Here is a 14982-nt window from a genome sequence, read left to right as displayed (position 1 = left end):
ATACCATTGTAAATCTGCAGTGAATTTGATTTTTTACTGGTTCAGTACAGGAAGGAGTCACCAGAGAAAAGCCTAATGCTGGGAACAATTGATGGCAAAAGAAGAAGGGGACGGCAGAGGATGTGGTGGCTAGATGGAGTCACTGAAGCAGTCAGCGTGAGCTTAAGTGGACTCCAGGGGATGGTGGAGGACAGGAAGGCCTGGAGGAAAGTTGCCCATGGGGTTGCAATAGGTCGGACGCGACTTCACAACTAACAACAACCTGTCTTCCCCTAGTAGTTCATCCAGATTTAAGAACCTGGCTACGTGTTTTGTTTTAGTGCATGCTCACTCCCTCTCACACATTCACTCACTCTCACACACAGTCTAATACTGACTAATTCTCTCTTTATGTTTAAATGGATTCCTTGTAAATTTATTACTTTAATCGGGGCCTACCTCAAGTTTGAGGAAGCCCTGGCAAAGTGCCTCCATTGGGCCACCATGTGAACAACGTTTCAGTGGGTGCCTCGGCCCCAGCAAGTAACTCACCGCAGCAGACTGGGCCTGTTTGTGGGCTTACTATGTGTGGAATATTGTGGCTGTTCAAGGTATCATACATATACACCACACTACATTCTGAGAAAATTAGGATAGCAGGATGGCAAGAGCCACATCAAAGGGCCAGCATTTTCTTTCCTGCCACTGACAAGCAGCTCCGTGGGGAACCTGGGAACAGCAGCAGCAATGTGGGGGACAAGTAGCCCCACAGAGATGCTCAGATCATGTGTTTGGGCCTATGCAGCTCAAGCTTCTCCCCTTTCGTTCTCCAAATGCTAATCTATTCATGCATATAAAGAAATACATGGATATAAAGACATATAAATAGCATTAATTAATTGATCAAAGGCATTTGGGAAATGTACAATAATAGCAGGAGCAGCTTGTCCACATGGGCCCAGTGGTCCTATCTGACCAGGCCTGGCATGTTCGGCAGTAGGGTCTGCTCAGTCATTTACCCAAGTGCCAGCAACAGGCCTGGCTTTCATTTTCTTTTAATCGTGTTTAGTTTATTATTTAGGTAATATATCTCACAGTTTGGCAAGATACCTTTCAGGCTTATTTGAGCATGAGAGAATAAAACCACATAATCTGTTTGCAATAAAAACCCTTCTGCTATAGGGCAGATTTATCCCAATTTGCAGTTTTAAGTTCAACTATATAATCTGTAAAGAAATTTAAAAAGAAATTTTTCTCCCTCTGGATCACTTCTTGCAGTCCCCATCCCCTGCCAAGCTTTTGGTCATAGGGACTTCTCTGTGTCCAGCCCTTGGACCACATCTTTTTTTGCAGTCCCCAGTCGCTGGCTTCTTCCACAGGCGTGGAAGTCTCCATTAACCAAATTGCATCTTCCAGAGTCTCTGGTTTTTGATACCTCGCCTAATTCTAGGCCATTCTGAGCATTATGCTTGAGTAGGACAAGTTCTGCCACTTGTTTGGCAGCATGGACTGCAAGTTTTAACCATCGCAAACCACTCGCTCTGATCTTCTGGCCAATTACTCAGTGTTGAACGTCTCATTTCTCATTCTCTGATATGGTTCTTCTGACACATTCAGGATCCCTAGGAAGGCTGTTTTCACTTTGTCACAATCCCCCACTGGTCAATGTATCTGCTGCTTCTTGTGCTGGCCTGGTCAGGCAAGGAGTTACAATCATGTGCTTTGGGCCAGCCTACTACAAGAGCCACCCTTTCAAAGGAATTCAGGAAAACCTCTGGATCATTGTCAGGTGTCATCTTTGAAATGTTAATAGGGGCTATCCCCCCACCTCTCAGCTCAGCCAACAGGCCTACTGCAGTGTTTCCGCCTTTAAGGGAGTGCAATCCCTCCATAATTTGCTGTATTAAGGTATTTTGATTTTGTAATTGGGTGCTAAATAAGGCATGCCTGCTGATTGGCTAGCTGTTGTACCAATTATTGTTGCTCTTCTGCCTGTTGGTCTTGTTGCTCTGCTAGCCAAGCTATCCATGGCACCGGACAAGCAGGGTTAGGAGTTGCTGCACTCACACCCTGTGAGAGACCTGCTTTCTCCACAGTGACACTGGGTTGGGAGGGAGGGGAATGTCAACCCTTCCTTGCTCCATAGCCTCCATCAGAAAGACCAGATTGGCAAGAAGTCTGGAAGTGCATTTATTGAGGACTCAAGGGTACAGTTTAGGCACACCTTACAAAGGAAAGAGGGAGTCTCTGTCCCAACATAATGAAAGCCACCCCGGTTCTGCCACGGTAGGCATCTTCTCCTTCACAGCAAACAGCCCTTGCTACTGGTTTCTCTTGGGGAATTAGCAAGTTGACCACCCAGGTTGTTTGCTTGGCTCTCTGACAGAAACAGCCAAACAGACTGAGAACCTGAGTTCGTAGTTGCCTCCCCCAAAATTCTGGGCTCGCCCTGCCTCATGCTTCCTCAGACAAGCTGAGATGGGTGACCAAGATGTTTCTGCCCTGGCTGTACTCTTCCTAGAGTGTGGATCTCAGATAGGGTGGAAATGGTTCCTGCTTCATTTCCCCAAGTAGTAGTGTGCTGGTTTCTGGTCTGCCCTGAAGCTTAGTCACCGTACCTTCCTAAGCTCCACTTTTTTCCTCTGTGTCCATTGTCAGGGTGCCCTTGATAGCAGCCACGAGACAGGATAATTGGGTTCAGACAGGAAAAACCCCTTTCAGTTTGAACCTCAGCAGTTTATTGAAAGATCACTCAGCCCCCCTGCAGTTACTTATGTCAGCATGCTACTGGGTAGTGGTTCGCAACACCAACTGCAAAAACGCAGCCCATGTACAGACATTTTTATAACCTTCCAGTCATGTACAGAGTATTAGGTTTCCAGATATTGTTAATACAATAACATCTTGAAGTCTTCATACACAAAACAATACTCTAAACCAATCAGATATGCCCCTGACAATAGAATAGAAAATTTCCCTGAATGAGTCTTATTGACAAGTCAGTTCAGTGAATTCCTGAGTTTGGATAGGCCTCTGTGTCTGCTTGAACATGCAAATGTGTCTGATTGAAGAACCATTCAGAAAAACTGGTTTAATAACTACCTTGCACAGGCACTTGCCTCTGTTGAGCTAGATGAATAAATGGGCCCATTCAAAAACAAATGGCCACCTTTGTCTCCACTCTCTGCAGCTGATGGGAACACTGGTATTTTCCAGCTGATACTGTTAGCCTACAGCAGCTTCTCAGCCCAGCTAAGAATCCCATCTTCTTAAAGAAACAGCAATGCTAAACAGTAACCTGGCTTGGAATTCTGCTGCTTTCTGAGAAAGGAGCACAGTTTTGATTTTATAACACAAAGGCACATATAAGCAACCTTTTTCTACCAGGATTTATTCTGGATTTCCCCAACACCGTCAATGTACCACTGCCACAAATCCAATACCTTCTCCTTCTCATTCTCCTCCTGCATTCCTTATATTCCCCCTTCCCTGGCCCTGCCACTGCCACCCAGGTGTCACTGGTATGGTATGGTATTTTAGTGCTTATATCTGTAATTTGCTATTATGTTAGCAAATTACTTCCTTTGCAGTCTGTATTTGGATCTTCTGTAGTCAGTCATTTGTACTCTACTAAGATATCATTGAAATGGCAGCATCTGAACCAAACAAAGTACAGCAACAAAAAAATGTCTTGTGCTATCAGGCTTCTCTAAAATAAGGAATAAGTTTATGTAATGCAGCCAGATGGCTCCAGTGAGTGAGTCATACCACAGAATCCATGAAAAGTGTCCCCTATCTATTAACCATCAAAGTGAGTCATATGTCATGCTGGGCAGGGAGGGGAGGGGGGTTCTCCTATGCAGACACTAATCAGTTTGACTTAATGTTCTATGGGATGGAGGGGTTAACTCTAAGACCTGATCATGCACTGAGCAGAATCAAGTTATAACAGAGATTACCAACTTGCTCCTCATCTGAGCATTCTCCTGTACATTTGTTGTACATGAAAGGTTTGTTTTTTGGTGGAGCACCCTTCAAATATGCAACCCCCACATACAGGCTGAACTACTACAATTCTGGTAAAGATTTCCTGCTTGATTCTACTGACTTTATAAACTATCCCTTAGTCATCTGTTAACTGGCCATGTTAATGTATTATTATGCTATCTACAGAGACTCTGAGACTAGAAGAGGAAAAAGAAAAGGAGCCGGAAAAGAAGTTGTAATAAACATATTCTGTAGCCTCTGTTTGTGGGCCAGTATCACTGCCGCAGCAGGCTTTATCATCTATAGCTGAAAACTGATCAGAAATCATTTGGAGGCATTTGAACCTATTATGCTCGTGGAATGTCAGAATCAGTGTGAGCTTACCATAGAGTTGCCAAATAATTTGGACTGTTCCTGACTTTAGGATTTTTCTATGCCTGGACCCACATAGCATGGAGATCTTGAAGTTTATGTTTGGCCATTGAAATTTCTGCATTTGGGGATTAATCTGGCCTTACTTGTAAACCTGTTTTCACAATTTGATCGGCCTTGACCATCATAATGAAAAGGTTCTGTCTACCCACCCAGGGAGCCTTATGGCTAATGGGGTGGGATAAAAATCTAAACAAATAATGTCAAAGATGTCATTGTTGGACTAAACCTCTCTGTGTAGACTTATTTAGGTCCTTGGCTGTACTCACAAATAACGCTAAAAATGCTGTGTGGTTACCATGTATCTCACCTTGTGTCCTGGGCTTACACATTAGTGTGGTTTCTAGGCACACATGCTTTCCATGATCCCCCATCTTCCCTCCAAATGGCAGCATGTAACCCTTCAGTCCCTGTGAATCAGAATCAATCCCAAGGTGCACTGCTTCTGCTGGTATCACTTGCCTCTCTCACTGGCTCACACGCTCCTCTGGGCATGGCCTCAGCCTGCTACCTGTTTTTGGGAGGGTGCTGCTTTAGAGGAACACTGCAAAAATGCACCCCACTGCTGCCCTGCCCTGCTCCAAAATGCAAATGTGCATGCATGTGCACACCTCTCCTCTACCTTCACTGCGCATGTGGCCATACCTCCCACATGCAAAATTCTCACATGCTGACATGGGCCACCTCCCCCTGCAGCCAGGCACATGGAGGGCACCTGTGTGGGTACACCATGCCACTGGCAAGGGGAGCTCGTCCTGTTGAAAAGATTTCCAAAGGGAAATGTGGACACCTGCCTAGCAAAGTATTCCAGCTGACCACACGGAACATGTCTGTCCTGCAGGTGTGGCAGCTCACAGCCCTCAAGAATGCCAGGGACAAGATAGGAATGGCAGGGAGGGTGGGAGAGAGTGCAAGAGATTGGTCTCCTCCAGGTGATCACCGTGACGGTGATGTCTGCACACAGCCTTTATGCTTCTCCTGTGAAAAGCTGCCTTCACACGAGAAGAGCTCACTCCCTGAGAAGAACAAACAGAGAGGCATTTCAAAGTGCAACGACCAGACAGAAACACCAAGTGTGATTGCCTCTGTGGTTGCTGCTGCTGGAGATGATGCAGTCAATTCCCCACTGCCATAATTATTCCAAAGTTGTGGCTAGGCATTGGGAAGGCAGTGCATGGACAGAGGGAAAAATAGCATGAAGCAACCAATCAGAGCACAGCTGCATCTTTCTCAGAAGTTGCTAGGTAGAACAGGATCACAAAATACAGATGCTAAAGCATCGCTGCAGCCGCACCCACTCTTGCCACCAAACTCAAAAGGTGCAGAAACATTGCAATGGGGTCACACATAACATCAAGCCATGGTGAAGTGTGGGAACTTTACAACAAACATTGTTCCTCCCTGTGGTTTCATAGAAACCAAAAATGGCACTCTTCATCATGGATGCTAGGTTCACACATAATGCCAGGCCATATCTGCATGATTTCCAGCATGGCTTGGTGCTATGTGTGAGTTTAGTCCTTGCATTGTGATTGTTTAGAAAGGCTTGCTTGCCCCAGGAATCATTCAGTTCCTTGCCCTATATTATGTGCTGCAGAGCTCAGAATGAGGTGGCTGAGTGTGTAGATCTGACTCAGCCGTTGGGTACTGTGGAAGTTTTATGGATGTCACCAGCTATATGATTCCTAAGGAATGAACCCTTTAAGCTTTATGATAAGTGAGGCTCTTTTACTGTAGCAAGTTCTATTTGGTGTGCTCTGTGTCAAAATGCAGGGTGTCTGCTTGATGAGTCAGGTGTATAACACTCTACAAAATTTAAGACAATTTAACTTATTTATAGAAAACTGGTTAATCCAAAATTATCTCTACAGTAGTCTTGCACACAGTTACCGCTTCTATAATATGTAGCTGTTTATTTAACACTGAATTACTTCTTATGTCCTATGTACAGATTAGATTTTTAAAGGGTATGTGTGTAAGTATTTTAATATACTGAACAATTCCACAGCACCACTGCTCTGAAAACATGGTTGTGGGGGTGTATGGGGAGAAGGGATGGAATTGCATAGAAGACACAGAGGCTTGAGGCCTAGTGTTTCTTTCTACTCTGAGGATTAATCTTCAGCTGGGTAAAAGCTGTATGTGGAACAGATTAATACAGTCAGCAATTAAATGAGAATGCTTTAATTGGGTGTGTAGTAAAAATGCACAGAAGTGTTTCAAGGACAAAATATTATTTCTCTTTAAAGGTTAAAGAGATTCGTAAATCCTGCACATATCAGCTGGGAGCATTTCTTCTAACAGATAGAAACAGACAGTGTCACAGCTGGCTAAATATAGCATATGCCCATATTGTCTTCAAGCCACAATAGGTAACATCTAAATTACAGGACTGATATAAAGAGCTTTTACCACTAAAACAAAGCTGCATCGGAGATATACAGTTCCCTCCCTTTAGAACATCAGAAGATGGAGGCCTCAACACAAATTCAGATTCAGCCTGAATCTATGATTAATCTATTTCAGTGTGCATATTATTTTAGCTAGCTTGAAGGTTAGTATAATTGCGCCCATAACAAAGAAACACTGTAGGAAAGATCAAACCTTTCATTATAACATTTTGAAATAACCTGCTATACAGGGGATACTGTTGGAAATTGTGTGTCACTGGATCAGCAACACTGTGGTAAGTACAAATTAGCCAATCTTCCTTCACTACTTTGGACAGCCTTGGTTTTGGTATTTTAGATTTCAAAGCAGAATTAATTGAACATAAATGTGGGATGCTTTGTAATTTGTTATTTAGAACTATATTTTCCAAAGGAGAAAATGGTGTTTGATCTTGGCATACCACCCAGATACAGATAGGAAGGTTAATTTGATACATATATCTTAAAAACATGGATACTTTTTATATTTGTTTTCTATTTCAATAGAACACAGTAAGCTGTTTATCCACTGCAGTTTATATACTGCTATTAATATTTTAACTTGCTGATAGTAATTTAAACTGATAACACAACATTAAAGATTAAATATATATTGCTATTTCAAGAAAACCTGAACAAAACAGAGGAGATAATTTTACTAGTCATGCAATAACACACATTAAATTCGTAGCTATGGACTGATGAAATTGGCATGCTTACTTATACATCAAATAGTAAATATAAAAGGCTTTCACATAAGAAAGAAATTTTATGCAGAAGAAATATTTCAGCATATTATATAACATTATATTATATAAGCATTTGTATTTAAATAAGCTCTCTTTGCATTCAAGATGCTGGATGAAATTTTTAAATTGTTACTCAGCAGAATAAAATGTAAACACTACCTCATACTAATTAGGCATCAACTCTTTGAAACAATGTGTATGTTCCTAGTACAGATTTTTCTTACCTTTATTTTCAGATTCTTTCATCCTGCCTTTCCTCTCCTTGCTGCAGCTCAGTAGAAATAAATAAATAAGCACCAGCTGATTACTGAAATGCTGACTTTTGATTTGTCATTCACAGCCAGTCATAGGTCATGCAGGCTGTGTTCTTCAGTCCAGGGTAGTGATGTGGTGATAATTTGGGTGAAACAGTGTACAGTGCTGGCTTATACTTCAGATTATAAAAAAGAGAGGAGGGATGAGAACACAGGAAGTCCCAACACATTTAATAAAATCTGGCATGGAATAGGATCTGGAGTCAAAAGGTTTTCTCAGTTCATTTCTGCAAATGAAGTCATGTTTGTTCAATAGAAATAAAAACTATCCATATATTTTGCTAATTTCACCAAGGAAATAATATGAAGGAAAAACAGAAGGTGTTTCTGGTTGAGTTTCAGCATGAACTGTGTGGAATCTGTGTGGTTTAGAAATCTGAATATTTTATTCCTATTTTTAATCATTTTCTTCTGATGACACCATTCCCTCCAGGGCATAGTAGAAAGCTGTTTTCTTCCTGTAATCCATGTTCACCATATATCTATCTATGCGCGTGTGTTTGTTGAAAAAGTATTCTGAACAAAGAATAAAGTACAACCCCTTCTAGAAATATCCACATATCTTGGACCTTTCCTTCTTGTTATGTTACAACTAATGCCAATCTGTTTTTGTTTACTTTAAAATAAATACTTTTACAATAAAAATATTTTTACCTTCACAGTATTGACTATCATGTGTGCATCAAGTGGTAGCAATTAAATGCATTTCAGTTTCAAGTTGTAATACAGCAAAATGTGGTATGTCTTATGGATAACTGGCTCCCAACCCTGAGCAACCATTTGACATTAGACTCTTCACCCTCTTCACTTAATATGTGCACCCGACTACAACCTTGGGGTTGTAGCAGAACAACAACAACACAGTATTTCAAAACTAGCTAGAGTATTAGCTTCCCTACCCCATGCACTTTTTATCATTCCTTATCACCTAAGAAATGAGATAGATGAATGCACATGATGGTATATGGTATATTTTTTCACTTTAATCCCACCTTTTTCCAAGGAATTTAGGGCATCTATTACCCCTCTTCTTTTCTACAATTTTGGGAGGCTGAGAAAGTGCATGAGGCCAAGATGAACCCAGCAAAGCATAATGACTAAGCAGAAAATTAATCCTAAATCTCCCTGGCAAAGTCAATCCTAAACATTTTACTGCTTGAAATTAAGGACAAGATGTCCTTTGCTATTTCATTTGCAAGGGGTACCCAGGCAGGTAGTTGAATCTTATTTCAACATTAGCAGTGATACAGGCTACATTCACACAAAACAACAAACATTACTATATGGTTACCATCATACATGTTTTTTTTTTACCATGAACTACCTGACAATCAAGTGGTTTCTACATTATCATGGTTTCCATCCTCCCTGCTCAGTCTTCCCTGAGGGTCCCTGTCAGGGTCCAGGGCCAGGATATAGGCAGTCAGAGACAAGACAAGGGACCAGAGCAACAGAATTTTGGGACTAGACTGAGTCCAAATCATAGTCACAGAGCAGGCCAGGGTCAGGAACCAGAAGTATGCATCAGGGCAGAACAAGGATGTGGTCATGAACAAGCCAAGTCAAGAACAGAAAGACACACAGAAGTGCAGGTACCTTGAGGCAGGATACATGGAAGGCAAGATGCACAGCAAAGTTCAGGCAAGATGCAGGAGCTGAACCACAGCTAGCAGGCAAACCTGCATCGCTGAGGCAGCATAGCTAGGCAGGATACAACAGGAACCAAATGCAGCAAGGGTTAGGCTACGTGCAGGATCTGAACTTATACCACAGCCAGCAAGAAGACTATGTTGCTGAGGTAAGATAACAAGGCAGGATACAGTGAGGCAGGAAAAAGGTCATGCAAGAGGCAGGCACAACAGCAAGGTAGCATGGCAAGGCAGGATCCACAGCAGGAAACAGAATCAGTAAAATTCAGGCAGGCATAACAGCAAACAGGAAGATGTTACTGAAGTCAGGAAGTTGGGGAGAGAGCTTGCTCTTATATAGCTCTCCACACAGCTGGCACTCTTCTTAGATGGAGGGCTCTAGCAGGAACTAGGACTAATCCTCCAAAAAAGTAGTGGTGTATCTCATATTGTGATACTCTGTTGGCATGTATCCCATCAGCCTCTGTATTTGACATTCAACCCCAAGGTGCATTATTCCCTGCCTATGTCACCTGCTTCTTCCCCACTGGTCCACACACAGAAGTTGGATGGCTGGAGTGGGTTCTGCAAGTGTTTTTCTTTCTAGGAGACTCTATGGTAGTTTTATACCAGGACCATGGAAAACATGAACCTGAATTCAGGCAGCACAAGTCATAGTGGTATGGAGAAACCATAGAACAAGCTGTTCTTTCTTCTTGTCCACAGCCTTCTCCAGACTTGTGCCCTCCAGATGGTTTGGACTTCAATTTCCATTAGCCTCAACCAGCACGGCTAGCCTCCTAGCAGCAATGCTGGGAGTCGTGGTCCAAAACATCTGAAATACATCAGGTCAGGGAAGGATGGCATTCTAGTTCCCAGTTCTATAACTGGGTCACATGTTCTAAGAGTGACCCCAGCTACATCATGTGTTGGAGGCTACAATAAATGGTTTTATCCACTTCATTTTGCCAAAGCCTAGTATCCAACCTAGAGTTCAGACACTGGCTCTTGCCAGTCGTTATGTAATATAAGAGTGTGCCAGAGACATATAATGGCTTTGGAAATAGAAGCTATGATATCCCACATGGACCCTTGAATAACTGCATACAATAGTCTACAATAGGGCTCACTGCTGAGGATGAAGTCTGGTCCTCAGCATCATATAGGCACTTAGAAGGAGTAACCAACAACCAAAATCCTATTTATGTAATAGCTATGTAAAAACATCATTTCTCTATCACTTAATCCACTCATTAAATGTGAATTTCATAGTGCACATCATGAGGATGGGGAAAAGGTCCTTTGGAAATGCTTTAGCGAAAGGCTTTATATTGAACTGGGAGGGGGCACAGTCCTCCCAGAAACTTGTCCTGGTGGGACAAGTGAGGGGAGAGAATCAGGTTTTCAGGTCCAGGGTGTTAGATGTGCTACGGGGGTGGTGGGACTCCCACAAAGAGGATGCCAGAATCAGGGAAGATGGGAGAAAGGAGGAGGCTGAGGGACCCAAAGAAAGAGATTTATGAGAAGGTGCTGTGATGCATGTATACCAATGCTAGGAGCATGAGAAATAAGCAGGAATTGCTTGAGGCTCTCCTGGGAATAGAAAGGTATGACCTGGTGGGGATCACGGAAACTTGGTGGGATGAAAGGCAAGACTGGAATGTAAACATAGAGGGGTACCACCTGTTTAGAAAGGACAGGAAGGGAAAGAGGGACAGGGGCGTAGCTTTATATGTCAGGGAAGGAATAGGATGCAGTGAGATAGGATGCAGCACAGATGGGGATCTGATAGAGGTAGTCTGGGTGAAACTAAAGGGTTTTGACAAGGAGAGGGACCCGACAGTGGGGGTATGTTATCGCCCTCCAAATTAAATTAAGACCCTGGACAATGCCCTGATAGACCAGATTTGAAGGATAAGTTGGGGGAGGGACATGGTAATTATGGAAGATTTCAATTTCACAGACATTAGTTGGGAGCCTCAGTTGGCAGAGACAGCCAGGTCACGTCGCTTCCTAGAAGATATAGAGGGAGGGTTTTCACACAGAGGATCCAGGAGGCGACGAAAGGAGGGAATATCCTTGACTTGATCTTGACCAATAGGGAGGAGCTGATAGATGGGGTGCAGATTAGGGGAGCTCTGGATGTGAGTGATCACTCCATCCATTGCTTTGAGATCAGAGAAAGGGGGATGAGTAGCAATCAAGTATTAGAAGCTAGGACTTTACAAGGGTCAACTTTGGTCAATTGAAGACCAAACTGGGAAAAATCCCCTGGGAGAGGGTACTGGAAGGCAAGGGAGTTGAAGGGGGTGAATGGGACTAAAAAGGGAGGTTTTGGAGGCACAAGCCTTAATGATACCTCTGATGGAGAATGGGTGAAGTTCCAGAGGACTGGAGAGTGGTATCAGTGATCCCAATCTTTAAAAAGGGTAGCAAAGGGGACATGGGGAATTATAGGCTGGTTAGCCTCATATCCATTGTGGGAAAGACAATGGAAAAGCTCATAATAGGAAATGCTCTAGAGTCCCTAGATAGGGAAGGCAGGTTGGTGGCCACACGACATGGCTTCCACAAAAACAGATACTCCCAGATGAACCTTGTGGGATTCTATGACAAGGTTTCAAGAGGGCTGGATGGAGGGATGCGATGGATGTGGTTTAACTGGATTTCAGCAAGGTCTTTGACAAAGCAGAGATATCCTGGTTGAGAAATTTAGGAGTTTTGGGATAGACCAATGCACTGTCCGATGGATTAGGGCATGGCTGATGGACCAAAAGCAGATGGTCACTATTGTGCAAAATCATTGGGATGGCAGACGGTGACAAGCAAGGTCCCCCAGGGCTCAGTCTTGGAACTGACCCTGTTCAATCTTTTCATCAATGACCTGGAGAAGGGGGTGACAAGTCTGCTGGTTAAATTTGGAGGTGATACTAAAATAGGGGTGGTGGCCACAACTGAGGAGTAGGTACTCCAGATCCAGTAGGATCTGGACAGACTATGAAAGTGGGCCGGGGATAACAAGATGGCATTCAATGCATGTTGCACTTGGGGCATAGGAATGGACATCACAAGTACACAAGTGGCTGGAGAGTAGCACTTGTGAAAAGGATCTTGGGGTGCTGGTCGACTGCAGGCTAAACATGAGTCAGTAGTGTGACACAACGACCAAGAGGGTGAATGCCACCCTTGAATGCATAGCCAGAAGTTTGGATTCTAGATCGAGAGAGGTATTACTGCCATTCTATATGACTCTGGTGCGCCTGCAGCTGGAGTATTGTGTTCAGTTCTGGGCCCCTCATTACAAGAGGGATATAGCAAGGTTGGAATCAGTGCAGTGAAGGGCCAGTCGGATGGTGGCTGGTTTGCAGTGTAAGCCATATGAAGAGAGACTGAGGGAGCTGTCTTTTCAGCCTTGAGGAAACTCAGAGGGGACCTGTTAGTGATGTACAGGTATGTGAGGGGGTGCCAGGCAGATGTGGGACATGACCTTTTTTCCTCTGCAGTGGAGAGCAATGGAGCAAAGCTCAGGGAACCAAGATTTAGAGTGGATGCCAGAAATACTTCCTGACAGTTAGGGCCCCTAGGGTATAGAATGGACTTCCACGGGAGGTGGTTGAAGCCCCATCAGTGAAAGCGTTCAAGGATTGGCTGGATGTGCACATGGTAGGCATGTCGTGAGTGGAGCCGGCTGGAGCCGAGGGTCAGATGAGATGGCCTAGGACTCAATCTGTTTATATGTTTCTATTTTTTAATCAGCATTGTTTTGTATCCATGACTATAGTATATATGCCTAATAGGAGAAATAATGTGTTTTTTTAAAAAAACTGGTTTCAAGTAAGCAATAGAATTGAAACTGAGCATAGCATTCTATCACTGGACATAATCTCATTCACATTTTGATTCCATTTGAAACCAGTAGTTGTAAGTTCTTAACCTAATGGCTCCTCTGCTTCCTATCATTCAGGACAATCCACCTTACTCAGAACATGACAATAATATATTCTTGTTTTTTAAGCTATTTTGGACTGTCTTTTGTAATTCACTAAATCAGTTTGGGCATGTATTTTAATTCCTACTCACCCCCTTTTAGCTACCATGAACAGCAAAAACTGAATTGTTTGAGCTTTTCAGTAGAGTTCCTGCTCTTAATTTAGCATGCTATTAAGAAAGCAGTTCAATGATGACATGTTACACAGGGTCTCCAGTAGATTAATGTTGCTACTTGTGATACAAAGTTTCCCCATTGAAGGAAGGTAAGACTATTCCTTAAAATCACATTTGTTATTCTTAAGAAAAAGTAGGCCCAAGTGCAACACAAACCAGGCAAATAAACACCCCACCCCCCAAAGCTCAACCTTGCAGTGATAAATTTTGAAGCACAGATGTTCATCGTGATGCTCCCCCAAGAAGGCCAAAATGCAGGCAGCTGTGTTAACTCCTGTTACTAATTCTAGTAATTTTAATTTCAAGAGGCACAGATCTTCTATAAAGCTACTGGGTTAATTGCCCATTCAAGACTAGCTGAGCTCCCACTGCATTATAACAGTTGCTTTACTACCCTGTTCCTAAGAAAACTCGTATCTTCCTTTGTGAGGATTGTAGCAAAACTCAAGAGGAGAAAATTCTGAAGGGGATGAGAAATAGCTTTCCTAATAGATATCTATATGATTGTTCAGATAATTGGAAGGCATGCTGGTTGTACTTCAATCAGCAGACGACTTGGAAGGAGGCTTTCTTCATGCTGGCAGCCACCTTATGGAATACCTTCTTTCCTTATATTCAGAAATGCCAACTGTGGCATGTTTTGGGCACCCATTAAAGCCCCATTTCTCTACTACTGCCTTCTGTGAATGGTTGTGCTGGCCTGTTAGACTGCTGCTTATTCTTCTAAATATTTTAGTTGATTAGTTTTTGTACTTATGATGTGTTTTACCATTCTGATGTCTTGTGATATGGTAAGCAAAAATCCAACATTGTCTGTTAGGCCAGGCTCTTCTACACCAGAGAAGTATGTATACACATATCAGGTTCCTTCCCCCTCTTCAGAGGCATACCTAGAATGCTGATTACCTCCCAGTAAGTGTGGTAAAATGTTTCCATATGCCTGGACCAATATTAAAGTTTATGTAAGAAATAGGAATCAGTATCTGCCCACAATTATGCTACACTTCCATTCCCTGTACCTATCATACACTCTGAGAATCAATGTCTTGAGAAGATGCTTGGATTGCACTGGTGTACCCAAAGGAAATAAAAGCATTCTGTCCTCATACATACGAATGGATTCATGTATTTATGTACTACTGCCCACACTGTTGGCTAGTTGTTTTGTAGGAGAAAGATGAAAAACTATCGTGCTATACATATCCATTATGATACACTACAGAAGGATGAAGTCAGCGCAGAGCTTTGTTAAGTGTTTGGTTGGGTCTCATTCCTCCGTTACAGTACTGTAAGAGAAAGT

Source organism: Varanus komodoensis, unplaced genomic scaffold (genome assembly GCF_004798865.1).
Source record: "Varanus komodoensis strain SLA01 unplaced genomic scaffold, ASM479886v1 scaffold20_1, whole genome shotgun sequence".
Taxonomy (NCBI): domain Eukaryota; kingdom Metazoa; phylum Chordata; class Lepidosauria; order Squamata; family Varanidae; genus Varanus; species Varanus komodoensis.
This window is presented reverse-complemented; position numbering follows the sequence as displayed.